Raw genomic sequence first — 6,696 nt, forward strand, 5'->3', positions numbered from 1 at the left:
GTCAGGATGGTGTGTGGCTTGGAGCAGCACTTTCAGGTGGTGGTGTTTCCATGCATCTGCTGTCTTTGTCTTTCTAGGTGGAAGACGTTGTGGGTTTGGAAGGTGCTATATAAGAAGCCTTGGTGCATTGCTGCAGTGCATCTTGTACATAATACACCTGCCACTGTGCATCGGTGGTGGAGGGAGCGAATGTTTGTGGATGTAGTACCAATCAAGCGGGCTGCTATGTCCTGGATGGTGTCGAGCTGTACCCATCCAGGCAAGTGGAGAGTATTCCATCGCACTCCTAACTTGTGCCTTGTAGATAGTGGACAGGCTATGGGGAGTCAGGAGGTGAGTTACTCGCCACAGTATTCCTAGCCGATGACCTGCTCTTGTAACCATGGTACTTATATGGCTACTTTAGTTCAGTTTCTGGTCAATGGACCATGATAGTGGAGGATTTAGCGATCGTAATGCAATTTTATGTCAAGGGTAGATGGTTAGATTTTCTCCTGTTGGAGATGGTCATTGCCTGCAACTTGTGTGGTGCAAATGTTACTTGCCACTTATCAGCCCAAGCCTGGATAATGTCCAGGCCTTGCTGTATTTCTACACAGACTGCTTCAGTATTTGAGGAGTCATGAATGGTGCTGAACATTATGCAATCATCAGCGAGCATCCCCACTTCTGACCTTGTGATTGAAGGAAGGTCATTGATGAAGCAGCTGAAGCTGGTTGGGCCTAGGACACTACCCTGAGGAACTCCTGCAGTGATGTCCTGGAGCTGAGATGATTGACCTCGAAAAACCGCAACTATCTTCCTTTCTGCTCGGTATGACTGCAACCAGTGGAGAGTTTTCCCCTGATTCCCATTGACTCCAGTTTTGCTAGGGCTCCTTGATGTCATAATCCGTCAAATGCTGCCTTGATCTCAAGGTTAGTCACTGTCACCTCACCTCTTGAGTCCATGTTTGAACCAATGCTGTAGCGAGGTCTGGAGCTGAGTGGCCCTGGCGGAACCCAAACTGTGCATCACCGAGGAGGCTCTTGCAAAGCAAATGCCATTTGGTAGTGCTGTCGACGACATCTTCTATCCCTTTACTGATAATCGAGAGTAAACTGGTGGGGCGGTAATTGGCTGGCTGGACTTGTCCTGCCTTTTGTGAACAGGACATACCTGGTCAATTTTCCACATTGCCAAGTAGATGCCAGTGTTGTAACTGTACTGGAACAGCTTGGCTCGGGCACGTCAAGTTCTGGAGCACAGGTCTTCAGTACTCTTGCCGGAATATTGTCAGGGCCCAGAGCCTTTGCAGTATCCAATACCTTCAGTCATTTCTTGATATCACACGGAGTGAATCGAATTGGCTAAAGACTGGCATCTGTGATGCTGGGGACTTCAGGAGGAGGCCGAGATGTTTCATCCACTCGGCACCTCTAGCAGAAGGTTGTTGCAAATGCTTCAGCCTTATCTTTTGCACTGATGTGCTGGGCTCCCCCATCATTGAGGATGGAGATATTTATGGATCCTGCTCCTCCAGTTAGTTGTCTAATTGACCACCACCATTCACGACTGGATGTGGCAGGACTGCATAACTTAGATCTGATCCGTTGGTTTTGGGATTGCATAGCTCTGTCTATCACATGCTGATTACACTGATTGGCACTTACATAGTCCTGGGTTGCAGCTTCACCAGGTTGGCATTTCATTTTGAGGTATGCCTGATGCTGCACTCTTCACTGAACCAGTGTTGGTTCCCAGGCTTGATGGTAATGGTAGAGTGGGGGATATGCTGATACATGGGGTTACAGATTGTGGTTGAGTACAATTCTGCTACTATTGATGGCCCACAGCGCCTCATGGATGCCTAGTTTAGCATTGCTAGATCTGTTTGAAATCTATCCCATTTATAACGGTGGTAGTGCAACACAACATGTTGCAGGGTATCCTCAATGAGAAGATGGGACATTGTCTCCACAAGGACTGTGCGGTGGTCATGACTACCAATACTGTCATGCACAGATGCATCTGCAGCAGACAGATTGGTGAGGATGAGTTCGAGTATATTTTCCTCCTCTTGTTGGTTCCCTCATCATCTGTTGCTGGTGTCTGGCTCGTTGTCTGTAAGGTATGATTCGCTGAGTATGACTATGTCAGGCTGTTGCTTGACTAGCCGGTGAGACAGCTCTCCCAACTTTGGCACAAGCCCCCAGATGTTAGTAAGGAGGACTTTGCAGGGTCGACAGGGCTGGGTTTATCATTGTCGTTTCTGGTGCCTCGGTCAATGCCGAGTGGGCCATCTGGTTTCATTCCTTATTGACATTGCAGTGATTAGATACAATTGAGTCGCTTTCTAAGCCATTTCAGAGGGCATGTAAGAGTCAACCACATTGCTGTGGGTCTGGAGTCACATGGAGACCAGACCAGGTAAGTTCAGCAGATTTCCCTCCCGAAAGTACATTAGTAAACCAGACAGGTTGTTTTTACAACAATCGACAATGGTTTCATGGCACATAACAACATCTCATCGAGATAATAGATGTAGGTATATATTTATAGACAGACAGACAGACGGCTAGAGTGATATTATGCATATATCTAAAAGGCAGCGTGATATATTCAATCATTTTAGGTAAAAAGCAAACTTTTAGACTTGCAAATAGCTATCAGTTGCTATGTGCAAATTATAAATGTTCTGGTATATGTGGGTAATATTTGTGTTGAAAGGATGGAATAATTCTTGTAACAATCTCCCAGAGATGATCTGGGATTAAGGGACAGGACGAAAGGTGAGCAATAGTGCAGTGCACTTTACACTCCCTGGTGACAAACTCTGCTGTGTTAAAGTTTATTAATTCACTATTGTGTTGCTCTGTGCCCATTGTTCACAGCTTTTTAATGTTAAAAATATTTTTTTTCCTGCAGAATTTTATCTTTAGCTTTCACCTGACCCACTCATCATGTCATGCAGATTCTGGAACCATACCTTAATTGAATTGGTGCCTCAGGGTCATAATCCCCATTCGGTTAGAAGTCTATCATTGGTTAAGAGGTGTAACTGTGAACAGCTCACACACAAATGTTTTCCAGAAGATCAGATCATAAGATCATAACCCTTGACTCCCTTGTCAGAAATCAAACACAGCTTTGAATATATTCAATGGCCCAACCTCTACAGCTCTCTGGGGGAGGGAATTCCACAGATTAACCACCCTTTGAGAGAAGAAATTCCTCCTTACATCTGTCTTAAATGGGAGACCCTTTATTCTGAAACTGTGCCCACTAGTTTGAGATTTCCCCAGAGGGGAAACATCCTCTCAGCATCTGCTCTGTCAAGTACACTCAGAATCGTAAGTGTTTCAATAAGACCACCTCTCATTCTTCTAAACTCCAAGGAGTATAGGCCCAAAATGCTCAACATTTTTTCATGAGACAACTCCTTCATCCTCGGAATCAGCTTAGTGAACCTTCTCTGAACTGCCGCCAATGCAAGAATATCCCTCAAGTAAGGAGACCAAATTGTACACAGATACTCGAGCACGGGTCACCAATATCCTGTACAGTTGTAGTCAGCCTTCCTTACTTTTATACTCAACGCCCTTGCTATAAACACCAACATTCCATTTGCCTTCCTAGTTATTTGCTGTCCCTGAATGCTACTTTTTTGTGTTTCAAGTACAAGGACAGCCAGACCCCTCTGGACCACAGCATACTGCAGTCTTGCTCCATTTAAATAATATTCTTCTCTTCTATTCTTCCCACTAAAGTGGACACCCTCACATTTTCTCACATCATACTATATGTGAGGGTATGTAGATATGTGTGTGTGTGTGTGTGTGTGTATGGTTGTGTCTGCGTGAATGTTTGTGTGTGTGCTTAGAAAGGTTGAAGTGCATTGCACCAAAATAAGTGATTACCTCCACTAAGTATTTTTCAGTATTTAATTTTCATGTATTCAAAATGTAATAACATTGTAAATCATTTAATAACAATAACAATTATTCACAACACATTCTGTTGTGTGTTCTTGTTTGGAAAGAGATCTCACACTGGCCATTCCATTACCAAGGCAAGCACGTCTGTCACCGAACTCACTGAACCCCTCTCATTTCCCCTCTCTTAGACTTAACTCACTGAACCTCTCTCCTCTCTCTCAAACTGAACTCACTGAACCCCTCTCCTCTCCCCTCTCTTAGACTTAACTCACTGAACCTCTCTCCTCTCTCTCAAACTGAACTCACTGAACCTCTCTCCTCTCTCTCAAACTGAACTCACTGAACCCCTCTCCTCTCCCCTCTCTTAGACTTAACTCACTGAACCTCTCTCCTCTCTCTCAAACTGAACTCACTGAACCTCTCTCCTCTCTCTCAAACTGAACTCACTGAACCCCTCTCCTCTCCCCTCTCTTAGACTTAACTCACTGAACCCCTCTCATTTCCCCTCTCTTAGACTTAACTCACTGAACCTCTCTCCTCTCTCTCAAACTGAACTCACTGAACCCCTCTCATTTCCCCTCTCTTAGACTTAACTCACTGAACCTCTCTCCTCTCTCTCAAACTGAACTCACTGAACCCCTCTCCTCTCCCCTCTCTTAGACTTAACTCACTGAACCTCTCTCCTCTCTCTCATACTGAACTCACTGAACCTCTCTCCTCTCTCTCAGACTGAACTCACTGAACCCCTCTCCTCTCCCTTCGATTCCATCGAACTCAGTGAGCCTCTTTACTCTCGCTCTCTCTCTCAGACGAGCCCTGACTCACTTAAAATTTCATATTTTCTGAACATCCTCTTTGAAGAAACTGCATTTTTTTAAATTTTCCCTTACTTCTCCCAGTGATAATCCTCAGTCCATCTTCCCCTTCCGTGAATGTGCTAAAATTAAAATTAACTAATAGGCTTTATTCTTTAAAATGAGAATGGAGGTGAATGCAATGTTGAGACCAGAAGCAATCTGTGTGCTGGTTCTTGGTGCTGTCAGAGTGAATCCACCCTCACAGGCAGGAAGACTGTTCATGGTGATAACATGAAACAGACAGCTGCTGTTTCATTCTCAGGCAATACAACTTCCTGTTTCTCTGCTGCCGCTTCAAAACCGCACATCTCACTTCTGAGCAGAAAATAAATCCAGGGGCCATAATCTGGTGGAAACATCTGCCAAGGTGGTCTTTATCTGGCCACAGAGTCGGTGCAGAGTCACACAGGTCACATTGTGGTGACATTTATGAATGAACCTGTTGTTTCTGTTTTGAGTCTCCATTCCCGGACATAACTGTCAGTGTCTGTGGATCAGTCACTGAGCTCCCTCTGCTCTGTGAAATCTGGAGCTGGTAGTTTTCTCCCTTCCATTTTATAGCATTCTCAATGCGTGGTCTTTGTTTCCTCGATTTCTCAGCTTTTACCACTCACCACCTCGTGTTTCTGCCCTTTTAAAGGCTCTCTCAATTTTTTCTCCCCGTCTTACTGTCTCTCTTTCTCTCAGTATCTCTCACCATCTCTACGTTTATTCCGATTTAGAAGATGTGTTCAAAATCATGAGGGGATTTTGATGGATAATTTGAGGAAAAGCAGGTGTTGGCCTCTTTAAAGCAGAGAAGGTTAAGGGTAGATTTAATAGAGGTGTGCGAAATCAAGAAGGATTTTTGCTAGAGTAGACAGGGAGAAACTGTTACCAGTAGCAGGAGGGGTTGCAACCAGAGGGCACAAATTTTTTCTAGATATTTTACAACAGAGCCAAAGGGGAAGATGAGGGGAATTATTTTTTTACACAGCGATTTTTTTCTGATCTGGAATGCAAAGCCTGAAAGGGTTCTGGAAGCAGATTAAATACTAACTTTCAAAGGGAATTGAATAAATACCTGAAGGCGAACAAATTGGCATCGTTATGGAGAATGGAACTAATTGTCTAGCTCACTCATTTTTGTGGCAATCTGAATTTTGCTCTGGGGAGGTTTCGAATTTTGATCTTTTCAGCCGTAATTTGCCTCAAACAGAAGATTTTAAACATTGGTTTCTATAAGCTGTCAGATCTTGCCCCTGTGTGGCTGTGTAACTCGAGAACTGCAGGCAAGGATCAGAAGGAACAGTTTCTTATTGGTTCTTCTGACAGATGTACCATTGCTACCTCAGATATCAGAAATCTCTGGAGTCCCACATGTCCTCATGGTTACCCCCTTGGGTATAACAGCTCTTCGTCAGGTGGAGTCAGTCACACGTGCCTCCGTCATAAGGTCTCCATTCCTATTTTATCACACAACTCCTGCATCACTCACCATAACACAGAAGTATGCACTAGGCCCAAAACGTCGCTGCTTCTCTGCACCTTGTCTATGATTCACAATTAGATGTTTATTATGAGATGATGACGTAGTGGTAATATCACTGGACTAATCCTGCAGGCTAGGCAAGTACCCTGTCGATACGGGGTGCAAATCCTAACTCGGCAACTGGTGGAATTTAAATTCAATTAATAAATTGAATTAATTAATAAAAAGAAGCTAGTCTCGGTAATGGTACCATGATGCTATCATCGATTGTTGTAAAAACCCATCTGGTTCACTAATGTCCTTTAGGGAAGGAACTTTGCCATCTTTTTGATGAAGGGTCACTGACCTGAAACGTTAACTCTGCTTCTCTCTCCACAGATGCTGTCACACCTGCTGAGTATTTCCAGCATTTCTTGTTTTTATATCTAGTGTAACATGAAGTGAGTCCAG

This window comes from Heterodontus francisci, chromosome 34 (genome assembly GCF_036365525.1).
Source record: "Heterodontus francisci isolate sHetFra1 chromosome 34, sHetFra1.hap1, whole genome shotgun sequence".
NCBI lineage: Eukaryota > Metazoa > Chordata > Chondrichthyes > Heterodontiformes > Heterodontidae > Heterodontus > Heterodontus francisci.